This window comes from Anser brachyrhynchus (genome assembly GCF_964034855.1).
Source record: "Anser brachyrhynchus genome assembly, chromosome: 2".
In the NCBI taxonomy this organism is placed as follows: Eukaryota; Metazoa; Chordata; class Aves; order Anseriformes; family Anatidae; genus Anser; species Anser brachyrhynchus.
Window position 1 is genome coordinate 53,560,408 of NC_137695.1, and position 14,581 is coordinate 53,574,988.

Consider the following 14,581-nt stretch of genomic DNA (forward strand, 5'->3'; position numbering starts at 1 on the left):
CAGAAACCATTCAATTTTTATGAAGGTAGTTGAAGTTTTCAGTGGTGGTGGTAGTCTTAAATCTCAAGATAACTGAAAAATCATGAGACTAAGAACATGACTTTTTTAAGGCTAATTTATTTAAATGGAATTCAGATGCTAACTCAAAACTTTAAAATTTTATGTTAAAATTTATGCAAAGCAATGTAATTCAGTACTTTTAATATATCAGAATAATCTGCTTGTGCTTTATTTGCTGTTTTGGGAATCACTCACTGTGTCTGGTAGAAAAACTTCATCTTTTTCATTGCAGATGGTCAGTAGTTCCAGGTTCTTCCTCAAGAAAAAAAATGTCTAAGAAGATATTAATAAAATTGGAAGAGTTTGTTGAGCTGAACTGCTGAAGACAAAGAGAAGTCCTCCATTAAGACCACAAATTGAGCTCACAGAATTTAAGTGAATTAGGTGAAGAGCAGATAGTGACAATCTTATTGTAAGCGATGTGAATGCAGTTTTACACTTTTGGTTACATAGTTTTTATTAGTGAACCAACATCAGCTAAATTGGTAAGCCATTTACTAATACGATGTGACCTTTCTTTTTCTTTAAGACTCGCACATAGAGAACTGCAACACTGAAGATTAAACCTCTGTTTCCAGGCAATTCTAAATAAGGACAGCCAAGTTAAGGCAAATCGAGTTAGTGATGTGAATCCAACTTCCATAAATTAAAGGGCATTAAGCCACTTCTGTGTCATTTAGTTCCTTCAGGTGTAGTGCAGCTGTAGACTTGCTGAAGGACTGAGCTCATTTCTTGTTATTGATTGCTCTTAAATTTTGTGTATTTTAGACAAATCCCAAGAGTGAGAAAACAAAGGTTGAAATATGTGAAATTAACATACTTATGGGAAGAGGAGAAAGTCTTATCAAATGAGTTACCTAGATACAGTTTGAAAGTAAACAATATTGCTGAAGTAAGATCTGCTGCAGTTGATGAAACTTGTAACAATAACGGTACTTGGCTAGAAAATATTCCCATCTCTTGGGAGCTGTATTCAGTGTGGAAACCACGGACAAATCAGGGAAGATGCTTCTGAAGTATTTCCAAAACAAACATTTAAAATATTTTATTAATGTTTTATTAATATTTATTACCATTTTATCCTCATTAAGAGAAGGCTTGGGGAGATCTTATCTGTATTTACATATACCCTATAGGAGGGAGGAAAGAAGACAGAGCTAGTCTCTTCTCACTGGTACCCAGGGAATGGATAACAGGTAATGGGCACAAACTGAAACAAAAGAAATCTCATTTAAGCATAGTTGTTTTTTTTTCCTGTGAGGCTGTCTAAACACTAGAGCAGGTTGCTCAGAGCTGTTGTGATGTCCGTGTCTTCAGAGATATTCAAAATCCAACTGGATGCTGCCCTGAGGAACCTGCTCCCTCATGGACCTTACTTTGAGCAGGGGATTTCAACCTCAGCCGTTCTGTGATTCTGTGTATACAGGTTGTTGTTACTGAGCTGTTAGTAAATACATATGAGCAAAATTTTAATCTTTAAAATTTCCTCTGCTATCATCTTATTTACAGATCTGAATACATTAAGATGGGCTTTTAATGACTGAGTTTCCCTTTCTGTAATACAGTGAAAAGGATAGCTCAAATCTAAGCAGTCCTGTTAAGTACCTATTGGAAATTTATATGTTATGCCAGCAATTCCTCTTTAGGATTTAGACTCAGCTGTCAGTTATGTGGTTACTGACTTTATCTTTGGTCTGCAAGAAACTTTCTCTCCAGATCTTCACTGATTTTTCATTTTGGATTTCTTAAGACATACTCCTTTTGATAATACTTAGTCATTTTTATTTTCCCTTGCTGATTCCAGTATACTGTAATATACTAAAAAGTGCACTTAGCCATAAATGGCTTAAGCACGTTCAGTAGTCTTAGCATCTTGCCCAAACTGGCTTGTTTGACATCTCTCTTCAAATGTTCTGAATTTGCTTTTTTGCTAAATAATCCAGATGTTTGACATCAGTGTTAGAAGAGGTTTATGTACTTAATGGAAGCATGCAAAGATGCAGAGCTCTGGAAAGCAGCAGAACTTCTCCTAACTGTGTCCACTGTCTGTATTTATCACTGCTGATTAGTGTATGTGCCTTCACTCCCACCCCAGCTGCCACCACGCAGATGGCATTCCCAGCAAAGTAAACAGTTCAGATGCAGTACAGTATTTGTGGTCTGGAAAAGTTAGCAGAAGACTGAAAAATGGGAGGAAGAGGAGGACTAGATTTACATGCTTCAGGTCAAGTTCTACCCTGAATTCTACCAAGTCACTGCAGAGAGGTCCTGGGGGCTACCAAGGGGAGGGGGCAAGAAAGTGCATCTTTGATGCTTTCTGAGGCTTGGATTTAAGTTTCCATCCTATACAGTTATTTAGTTCTAATGCTGTAGCAACTTTAATTTATTAAAAGGGCTGGAAAAAAAATGGTCTTGTTTGCCCTAGAAACCAAGTAAAAACAATGAGGAAGAAGAAGACATCCCTGCAAAGTTGTTACGATTAAACCCAGACAAACAGTGGAACATTTGCAGTGTAAATGTACAGATGTTTAATGACAAGCAAACAAAACAATTATTCTTAAGTAATGATTTATCTTTGGTTTATTTTTAAAGGCCTTTTGCTCAGCCCTTTCATATTAGTCATTTCTATATGCTTTTAGTGTTGTATGCTGGCCCCAGTGTTTACTTAGAAAAATATGATGGTGTAGGGTTGGATACAAGAGAAGACGAAAGGACTTACATGGTAACTTTTTAGACTAAAGGATAATGTAGTCACAGGTGCCCCTAAGTTGTCTTTAGAAACGCAGCTTTCAGGTCTATGTAACTTTTTAAAATTTTCCTTTGAGGGGTGGGTAAGAATATGTGAAAGCTCCCAAACTAGTGTGTGCCTCAGAGTGAAAAGTTTCAAATAAAATGATTTTGCTGAACAAGGCTGAAGGAAAAGGTGGCTGGTTTAAGCATCTCAGTTAAATTTCTGACACTGTTTTGTTGAGAAGCTGTAGTAACTTCATGTGTTGCAAAAAGGACTTGACATTTGGCACATCTGACAGCAGAATTTTTTTGTCTAACTTGTGAAAATTCACTCAAAAATACCACTCAGAGTAGGAGCTTCTGAAAAATATCAGTTCATAAACACAGCAGAGTTCTTGCTGCTCAGCTGCACCAGGGTCACTGAAGCACCAGATCTGAGAGAAGAGACAGATGTCCTTTCCAGTGACTCGAGCTAGCTTTAAGCAGGTATTTGCCCATCTGCTTGATGCCGCTCCCATATCTCAGATGTCATAGATGATTATCTGAATGCTCAAACTCTGTTTCAGTGCAAATGTAGGAAAGCAGTGCCATTCACTGACAATGCCATCTTAACAGCTGCCAGCTGCTCATTCCCAGCCTATGCCCTCCTTCAATTGTCCTTGTAAAGTTTATGGGGCCATGTGACAACTTGGATCAGACATTCCTCACTCCCTCAAAAAAGGAGGGAGAAAAAACAAACAAGCAAACAAACAAACAAAACAACTCTGTTTATTTTTAACCCGAACATGTTCAATGCAGAAATGATCACAGCTAGATTTGCTAGAGGGCAACTGTCTCTGAGATATCAGAGAGACTGCCTCTTCCATGCACTGACTTTTCTGCTTGCTTTTTATGTGCAAGTATCATAAGGAAACCAAACTGCATTTGTATCTGCACTGCAATCAGGATAGCAAAGGGAGCAGCTGAGGGCTGGCATTCCCCCTGCAGAAAGCAGACAGCTGTGGCTGGTAATCCCCTGAACTGCCACTGTAGGTTTTGATAAAGCTGCTCTGGAAGAGCTCTTTGTGCTCTACCACCTTAAAAGGTAAGTAAAAAGTGCTAATAATACCTATGTATAAAGTCAAAGCCTCTGCTGCTGCCATGAATACTTCATTATGCATGAGAAATGTAGTAATGTTTCTGTCTAGAAACACAAGCAAATTTCTTTACTGAGCAGGAGGGAAATTTTCTTAACTATTTGGGTAATTAGAATCAGAAAACACAGGGCTATTGGACATACAATCAATCAGCTTTCTGTGATAATCCATAGATTTCCTGTTTTCACCCAGACAAACCACTTACAAATACAGGTCTGTACTTTTTAACTAGAAATTGAACTTGAAAAATATGTTTTTTGAAAGTGGCATAAAAGTACTTTACAGTCTTTGTGCACTACAAAGAGTTTCTATGGTGGGAACAAATTTGGCACACTGACGCTGGTGTTTGTTTCCATAGATAGCCCACAGATCTCTGGAGGTCTGTGAGCTTTTTATAAGAGGTCTGTGAAAATTTACCTGTGAAAAATCAGGGAGCTTTGATTTGCTATATAAAGTTCTGCACTTCCACTGGGAGGAAAAAGAAAACTAGGAGCCAGCAAACTGGTATAAAAGAAGTTTAGATTTGTAGAGTAGCTAACTGCATACTAATTTCCCATGTAGGTGAGCATGTGTGTTCACTCATGATGACTTTACTCATCTTCTGGGTTGTCAAGTTTGTTTCTCTGTGACCTGAATTCTTGGGATGCCAATGAAAGAAAACTCTAAGTGAAGTTTGATGGTACATGACAACGTTTGCAAGCAGTTGTGCGTGTGAGAAAGGAGCAAACTGTGGATTAGATGAATGTACAGGGTTCAAGTAGATATGTAATGTGGAAAAAAATGAATGATAATGATTTTAAATATATTTTTAAAAAGCAAGCTTTGTGTCATTCTCCTGTGTAATTAAATTTTTAAGACCCGCCTTTCTAAACAGCATATGGGACACAGATTTCCTTGTCATCTGGGAACCAGTTAGATAACTTTCTGTGTATTATCCAAGTTGCAGCTGATTAGGCCATTGCATATACCAGAAGTTTCCTGTGATATTTGTATGGACTACCATGGACAGCAAAGCTATCTTGGAGCTTCTTGGAAAAATGATTTTCATCCAAAAAATGTCTCTATTTCACTAAGCCAAAACTGTAGAAAATGGGTCAAATCAGATTTCAGAACACTGAAAAAAATAAATTTGTTAAAACATGTTTTTGACACTTCAAATTAAAGAGTTTGTTTTCATCTAAAATGGCTCCCTTCCACAATGTGGGAAATAGTTCAAATCCAGTCCTAATTCAGTCTCTTATGTTATACAGAGCTGAAAGCAAAGCTTGAAAGACGGGAATGAAGGAGAACCACATATGCATCCCCAGGAAAAAAAAAAAAAGAAAGAGTTATTGTTGTTCTACTTTCTCCTCACATCTGTTCCCTAGCCTTTAATCATTCATTAGAAGCTATAGTTCTAGTATGATTCTTATCAGGGATCTATTCCAGCTAGTAAAGCATAATGGTAATGAATAATCTGTATCTATTTTTTTAGCAAATGTTCGTGATTTTGTTTAATGACTAAATGAATACAAAATGCTTTCACTTCCTTCTAGCAGGGCTATTGATTTTAACTATATTATAGATAAGTGTTTACAAATTCATTCCTTAAATCTGATAACAACAGAAAACTTTTGCATGTTTGTGTCTTTCTTTCATACAATAACGAAAATATACCTTTTGTATTTTTTTTCAAGGTTACACAGAAAGAAACCTAGTATATTAACTATAGTTCATTAGGGAACAATGGGAAAATTCTGTTCCATTCTATGTCCTGAAAAAAATACTGGTTAACTTCAAGTTATAATGTATGCTAAATGACTCCAATTCTGCTTCAGCTGTTGAAAATGCAAAAATTATTTGCATTTTATTGCATTTTATTTCAAAGCAAAACTTTTCATATACATTATAGAATTAAATTTTTTAGTTCAGTTATTTGACCTGGAAATTATAGTGAATAAATACTTAGGCGGACAGTTGGAAGTAAGATATGTAAGGTTTCACTGAGAAGAAATGTAGAAGTATGTATGGTCAGGGATGTTTAGCTGAGTATATGGGAAAAAGGGAACAGAAGATTTCTGTACTTCTCAGGAAGGAGTATTGTGAGAATTTTTGCCAGCAGAATTTGAATAAAACAAAAATGTGAGGGTTGAGATTCAGGGGATTACTGAATTTGGCCAAGGAATTCATACAGTAAGTTACAAATCCTTGGATAAACTAAGAATGACAATTAGAAGATGAATCTCTTAGGAGGCTCTAAAATTGTGATGGATCTGAGGTCTGGTTACATTGAAGAAAATGATGAATCTCATGAGAGTATCCTGTCACTGGAGTGGTTCGTCAGGTGGAAGAACCTCTAAAGGCACTTTAGGGGAAAGTCACCGGAGAGCAGCTCAGTCACATCTTTGCTATTGACTGACAGAACTTCATGATGACAGTCGATTTAGAAAACATCTGGGTTTAATTGTAAATAACTCTTCCAGCATTTCATTAAGGAGGGGGTTGACAGCTGGAATTTTGTAGGTGTCAGTAGTGGGAAAACTCCTTCCTAGCTCAGGTTCAGAGAGGCTTTGGGTTGCCTCATACCCAAGACAGCGATAGGGACTATACTACTACCCATGAAGAAGAAAGCTACACATTCTGAAGCTGCATTGACTTATTTTATTGCTTTATTCTATAGGTGCTTGGAGGCCTCTTTTGAGCACAAGGCTTCAAAAAAGAGAAAGTGCAGACTGTACCACTTTTTTTCTCTTCTCTTTCCCATCTTGCATGTATAGGTTGGTGTACGAGAGACTCAGTAAATGGTCAGCCAACAGTCTCATGTGCAATGAGCTACTTGAAAATGGTGATCTCCTTAAGTCAGAATATACAACTTTGCTGTGTTAGTCAACATGGTACACATGTTGGGCAGATCCTCAGCTGCTGTAGTAACAGTCATAGTTTGGTGTAATTGGGTGAAGCCTGAGCAGTCTGTACTATGTGAGGATTCCACTTATGTAACCAATGTGAAAGAACGTCTACATTCAATCATTTTTCATGACAGAGGACTAACACAACCAAGACCCTTTTTATAGGGGTTATGTAGTTATAGAATTAATTCAGTTACTTTTATATATATATATATATATATATATATATATATAAAACATGTCAGTTTCTATGATTTTTGCACTTTCATATATTCATATACTCTCCATTTTCTACGAATTCATCAAGTTGCAGAGAGATTAAAAAAAAAAAAGTCAATTTGGATGTGAACTGAGAACAAATTGAAATGTTCTTGTCATTTCACCTGCTGGGAGGAAAAGAGTTTTTTTTGTTGTTTTGTTTTTTACAGAGATGAATTATTTTCTGTCATCTCTTATGTGTTTCCTCTTTTTACTTGAAGATTTAAGAATATATGCAAGTTTAATTCTTTTTTTTTATTATTATTTTTTGTCTTCTTTTTATGTTACTCGCAGATTCTGCTCTTTTAATTATCTCTTCCAAATATTTTCTTAAGTCTTAGTTCAGTCTGGAGTCCTTTATCTGACACATGTTGTTCAGGTTGACCCAAATGAATTCACAGAATGTTCTACACAAACTGCAGGGACTATTTAAAAGCAGTGTGCAAGGAGGACCATCACAGCTCAGACTAAAAAAGATCCATCTACCCCAGCATCTTGGCTCCAAAACTGATGAGAAGTGGTGGAAAGTGGATGATTACTACTAAATATTGTTATAAAATGGCAAGCATGTAGTGATAGCTATCTGCCTTATCTTCCCAGCTTCCAGAGAGATGCTACATCCGAAGTCTGAGGGAGTATCTTTGTGTTGAATAGATCTTGATGGATCAGTTTGTCCAAGAGATTTTTAATTCATGTCAAATTCAGCAAACCACAACATCTTGTGGCAAGGAAATTCAAAGTTATCTACATGCTATAATGAGGCAATGCTTCTGTTTTTGTTAGCTTTGAATTAACTAATTTTTTGACACATCCTTGTTTACTGTCTTTCGTGATACAAAAACTTCCATTCCCTATTTGATCTGTCTTTGCTACTCATGATTTGGAGTGCTCTTGTCTCTGTTTATCTTCCCTTCCACGCTGACAAATTGTAGTTCCAGCTGTTCTTAGTCCTGGAAAATTGTTACTGCTCAATTTATACTATATAGAGAAAGATTACAGCAAGGGAGCTACCTTGAGTTTATTACAAACAGGGATGCAAATAATTCATGCGGTTTGCTGCCATGGCCTTCTCTCTTCTATGTTCTCCTTTTGCACCTTAGCGATCTGCTGGTCCTGCTAATTGATAGGTGTCCTGTTTGCTATGGAAAAGGATTAACTGCAAGTTTTTTGATGGCCCTGTGTGTCTTTTGAGGCATATGATGTGTTTGTTTTATTTTCTGTTTTCACCTTGAACTTCTGAGGGATGTAATCTTTTCAAATGAACTTTTACCCTCTGTTTAACCATGGAAGCTTTTTCTTAAGTATTTACTCTGAGAATTCAACCTGCTGGGAAATATCTTCCTCTTGAGACTGTCAGTTCTCACACATCTTTTACAACCTACCACTTTCCCCACTTGTCTTTTCTTAAACTTGATTATTTCCATAGTGGATTTCTTCTTGTCGTATGCTCATATATGCATAATAAGTTTAACTTCTTTACATTTACTTTTAATGTAGCTGTTTGATACGGGACTTAAGGACTTAAATGAACCAGCAGATATTTTTCCTGGCCTGCTTGAAATACTATTGCTGTGAATTACTTCCCCCCCCAATTATTATTCCTTTCATTTAAAAAGACATGATTGTCTATAATTTTCAAGTTATTGTGAAGAAAGTTAAAAGATGGAAGATGTTACTTTTTCTATTCATGCATTACCTTTATTTATACAGTCATTGCAATTAATAATATTTCTTTTTTTCTAAGATAAGATGATGCTGTTCAAGTGCTTCCACACAGCTAGAAGCTGCTGAGCATCAGTAATGTAGCCCACAGAGTGTGACCCGTGCACCATCTGGGGATACCTCCCACAGCTGCCCTGTTATACGTTGTGTGGGGCTCTCAGCCACCTGCAGCAGTATTTTGGAGCAGGAGAGTACCAGCAGTGGGTTACCAGTGAGGCTGGAATTTACAGTTTCCCTCAGACCAAGGTCTCTAGGACAAGATATCTGGAGCACCTTTGTGAAATTGAAGTACACGTGATGTAACTGGGCAGGCCACTGTATGGGGCAAACAAATTCCAAATTCAGGGAAGTAACTTCTAGGAACACTACTAAATGCATTTTTCCTTAATACTTTTGCATTTGATTAATGGACTTACCTCACCTGATTTACCTTGATAGGCTCTGTCAGTTCAGCAGGCAAGAAAAATATCAGCTAAAATATACTGACTTGTAGCTGCATCTGAGGCAATGAACATGAATCCTGAAAGACAGAAAAAGGCAGTAAATCATTATATGCTGCTGGGGAAAATTAAAATTTGAAACAAACACTTTTTTTTTTTCTCCTCTGAATTCACATATTAGAGAAGCTGAAGGGACATCTTTAAAAGTCAGCTTACATCCCTGATATAACTAATATATCATTAATGTGGTTACAGGGCTGAGCCCTGCTAACAAAATGCACAATCTATTTTATTATCAGCTTTTACATCAAGCTGTTTCAACAATAAGTAGTCAAACTGTAGGAACTTCCCCCATTGCATTGGAGCGTGTCCTACACTATTAGGTATGTTTAGGGGGATATAAAGGATCCATTACAGAGTTTGCTGACTTGTTCAAGACAGCTTTAATAGATAGGGGGCCCACTTCAGTTTTGGGACAGTGGAAGGTTATGCTGTTCCCCTATGAAACATACCAGAGAGGTCACAAATACCAACCACCTCCAAGCATTTAAGACAGCGGTATAATTACCATAATGCACAAATGAATGAAATTCTTCTTTTAAAATAATTCCTTGTCTTCCCCCATTCTTCTTTTTAGTGAAGGAGGCTCTATGTCTAGACAAGCAAAGACTTGAAACCTAGCTTCATCCCAATCAATTTGCTTGTCCTGCCCCTTGAGGACTATAAGCAATCCTTGAAACCTTCAAGAGATCCAAACAAATTATTGCAGAATCTTTTTTTTTTCTTTTTTTTTTTCTTTTCTCCTTGTAAGTCTTAAGTGCTGAGCTGTCCTGGAACATATGCTGAAATAATCCTCTGCTAAGGTGTGGAATCCAATATGCCTGTAACCACTCAAGCTTCAAGTTACCTGGAAATCAAGAAAGACATTCTTAAATGTTCTTAAACATGGCGAAAACACACTTTCTGTTTCAGCAGAAATTAAAGGTTGTGGTCAGAGACGAAACTGGAGGGAGAACATGCCCTGTCCATGTTTTGGATAGGATATTCCCAATGTAGGAAGTGCATCTGGTTAAATCTGAAGCTTTAGGTGACTGCTTTTTGTCTCTTAGAAGTGTCAGCTTTCTTGTCCCCTGCCTGAGGCCATCCCTCATCATGCACTGAGGACTGGAGCTGAAATACTCTTGCTGATCCTTTTCCAGTCTGCCTCATGAGATCAGGATAACAGGCACATAAGTGAGAGCTCAGTCTTTTGAGACATTTTGTGTCTTCAGCTGCCAGTTACATCAGACTAAAATGCCCCTATATGTCTGTTTCAGTGTCTTCCTTAGGACTTCCAAAGCAGTTCCTCAGTAGCACAGACCAGAGCACCCGCAATAATTGCTAGTCCGTAAGTTACTTAAGTTGTGTTTAATGTTCTGAAACAGCTCTGTTACAACATTGCAGTAATACTGTCCAAACCCAACTCTTTATAAAGTGCTGTATTGTATGCCAGACTGATGTTACCATGCACAATTTAAATGATGACACAAGCAAAACTTCTGCTCTAAAATGGAGAAATTAAAGATACCAAAATATTATCTTTCCTCTTGCCAAGAAGAACAGCTGGCAGGATGGGTTTACTGATCAAAAACTTTGGCCAGCAGACATAGGTTATCATTTTCACAGACTTTCCTTCTGAAATAAAAGATTAACAAAGCGTGCTATTTTTTTTATTTCAAAATTGGAGGGTTTGTGTCTTTCATCTGGTGAAATTTAGCGTAAAAGTGAAAATAATATCAAAGTTACAGGCACCATAGGGAGGCTGTTAATGTGGGAACAAAGGGCATTTGGCCAGTTAAAATAATAAAAGACTATACAACTTTCCCAGTGATGGCTGAAGCCCAATTAGTACTTTCCAAGTAGAGCCACAATATTCCTTTCCAGATTATGTGGTTTGGCATGAGTCAGAATGAGTAAACTTACTTTTCTACAAGGGAAAAATATAATTAACAGAAAAAACAAGGTCATACAGTATTATCCTTTAAGTAAGGAGTAATTCACCATGGGGTGTACATTAAACAGTCAATATTCATACACCTTGGACAGGCTGAGACAGAGGCAAAGCAAAGTCTCAGCATACAAAAAATACATATATTATCTTTATAATATGTGCACCTATGTGCAAGAGTAAAATGCAAATAGATATTTTATTTCCTTACTAGAAGATTTGAAGGGAGTGCATATTCAATGTTCATGTGCATAGTGCTCAAACATATTTCTCAAAAAGTACCCTGTCAATTACCAATTACTATTATATAATTCTAAGTAATAAATAGTAATTTAGCTATTTCCCCTTTGATTACTTTTTTTTTTTTCCCTGCTAAAAGCAGAATTGTTTGGAAGATTCCTTTTGTCTTAATTAATTTTGTTAAGAAGACTTGCAACCTGGATGCTCACATGGAAAGGCACTAAGAGTCTGTTCTTATTTATAGCAATCCACTTTACAGGACTCTGGAAGTTGCACAAAGCCCACTAAGACTCAACAAAGCTAGAGATAAACTAGCAGGATAGGAAAAATGAAGGAACAACTTCCAATTTGGAGGTGAATGCGCAAATGATTTGTAAGGGTAGTTTTTTTTCTTCTGTCTGGTTTTTGATAGTGTTTTTAAAACGAACAGCTGCTCAGTTGAAGCTCAGGTAGAGGGGAAATACATGTAAAACAAAAGAAAACATGGTGGCTCAGGGTAAATATATACTATGGCAGCAGAATGAAAGCTGCCCTGCTGAGACATCTGGTTGTTGCTCTACTAATGACACTGTTCATGAGAAAGTGAAGTGATATGCCAGGAGGAAGATGAGAAAGGAAGAAAAAGTCAAACTTCAAAAACCAGGGAACCACTCCCATCACCTGAAGCTTAGACCACACACCTGAAAGGGAGTAACCCACATCCAGTCCCAGCAGAGAATGAACATCCTTATCTCCCTTTCAACTCCACCAGTTTGCAGTTGTTTTATATACTTTTAGAAAGTGTTTGTAAGGGAGGAATTGCTTATTTATTTCCTGCTCTTTTAATTATTACCGTAACCTGTGATATCAGAAACCTTCATTAGTCGCAGCGTAGCTCCTGCATTACTTGTGTTTGTATCTCTGTTGGAACAGTGTTCCCTTCGCTTCCCAGCCCCACCTGGGACTACTTGCTCTGTTCAGATCCCACACAGCCATCTAAACAGCCCTCTCTACTGTAGCTGTGTGTGTGAAGGAGGAGGAAATGTATTGGTAGTGGATGTGGGAGTAAATTTGTTATTTGCTATATTGTTTCAATAGTTATGTATAAGTAACGTGCACAATATTCATACTGACTTTTCTTTAAATTAATCCACAAGTCAATAACTAATTGCATACAGTACTCCAGTGTCATCTACACAAGTTAAGATATGCCCTGAAATACCTGATTTTTAAGTAGTTACTTGAAAGACAAGAAAATCCTCACTGGCTATAGACTTGCTCTAAGTATCAAACTACTTCGAAGCAGGAAAAAAAAAAAAAGCCTTACATTGTAGACTATTATTTTAAACCACTCCCATTTTGACAGACTGAAGAAGAGAAGGCAGTACTGGGGCAAGGCGCAGAGGGGCTGTCCCATCAGCCGCTGCATACTTGCATCAGCCTGCATGGTACAGGAGCATCTGTGCTGATGCACAGCCCCTACTTCCTCGAGTGGAATTTTCCGCACTTTTGTTCTTGAATCAGAATGTACCTTCTTACAATGTGAAGTTACAACTTATAGAATCTTTCTGCTATACATACAATGGAGCATGTATTTTTGCTCTTCAATGTTTCATGTTTCGCCACAACCTCTTAATCATATCTTAAGCATATACCTTAACCCTCTTATTTTAAGACAGATTAATTTCACTGGTGTTAGGGAACTGAGGTGTCTAATTAGGTGGTCTAATAGATTTATGTGACTCAAGTTTGTGAAGAAATGGAGATAGTATAGAAACATGGAGAAGAGAACCAAAATTTTGTATACCTAAAGACAACTTTTCTGTATCTCCATACTAATAAATCTACTTTTATGAAACAACAGTCTTATTTCATCTTGAATCAGAGCTCTAAGAAATCTAATGGAAAGTAATTCAACACAAGAAATTCAAGGCAAATGACTGAGAAAAAAAATATTTCTATTTTACATAGAAAATATTTTCTGGATACTTCCTCATATAGATACTATAGAAAAGGTTTTACTTTATATTAAGTAATTAGTGAGGAAAGCATCTCATATAAGTACAATCTTCTTAGCTTGGAAAAAAATATTGATTTTAATTTTAAAATTGCACCAGAATGTTCTGCACAAGAGGAAAAATAATTGCTTTTTACTAAGAGAATAATGCAATAATAAGATAAATGTTCAGGGGTGAATCTCTGCTCTTCGCTGAAGCCATCATAGCTGCTTTAAATAGCTTAACAGTCTCTTTCTGTATAGAAACTGTAGTCATGGCGAAATTATGCTGTGGAAAATAACATCTTGTCAAACAAGAATACCGTGTTTACCTGCAAAATCCACTATCCTTGCATGCAGTAATTGTATTTTATTTTTCCTGGTGTTTATGTTCTTGCAGTGCTTTCATCACCCTTGTGGTTCTGTGTGTCCTCCAGCACTGTATTAAGCAATGTGACTGATATCTGTCATGTGTAGTTTAATTCTTTCTTAATTAGCCTAACACCTCTATCAGACTAAAATCAGTCATATGGTATTACCATTCACTGCATGTTTTACTTTGTCTTGTGTTTCTCTTTGTAAGGTAGTTTGTAAGTCCCTTTTCTTTATCAACAAAGTAAGTCTATCACTGTCTAAAGAGGAGAGAAATGAAAAAACTTTGTCCCAGTTTGACAAACAGTCTTGTGAACTACAACTAGCAAAACAGAAAGAGTTAGAGGAAAGAATCACTTTCGAATTAATCTTGTCAAGCCAGAATGATCATTTGGTTGCACCCTGCTGCAAGTTTCTGATGTCTGAACTTGTCTCAAATATTTCTTTAAAACTGTGAGTTAGAGGTCAAGAGAAATAATCTCTTCTGACAGAAATATCAACTCATTTAATTTTTGAAACCACTATCTGCATATGTTAAGTCACAGATCTCAGGATTTGTAAAATCAAAGCCTTCCAAACTCAGCTTAACAAAATAAAAATACCAAAACTTATTCTTCTTTTGATGAGAGTCATTATGTTAACTCTGAAAAACGTTCAGAGCTTACCTGCTTGGTATACCAGTCATTAGTCCACAGCTATCAGCTCCACAGGAATTCCCTAAAAAGAATACAACATATTAAAACATGACTAGCAATGCACCAAAAAGTCAGTAC

General features: G+C 36.8%; 1 long non-coding RNA gene across 5 annotated transcripts in view; it reads right to left on the minus strand.

Moving 5' to 3' along the window:
* The window catches only part of LOC308188788, a 40,252-nt gene that overhangs the window by 11,924 nt on the left and 13,747 nt on the right, over positions 1 to 14,581 (minus strand). For 2 of the 5 annotated variants that reach the window (XR_013945760.1, XR_013945764.1), the window contains 2 exons: positions 14,474 to 14,525; positions 256 to 9,314 (listed from right to left, as the gene is read on the minus strand). This is a non-coding gene — a long non-coding RNA (uncharacterized lncRNA). The remainder of the gene's footprint in view (positions 1 to 255; positions 9,315 to 14,473; positions 14,526 to 14,581) is intronic. The other 3 variants (XR_013945761.1, XR_013945763.1, XR_013945762.1) reach the window with 3 other exon arrangements.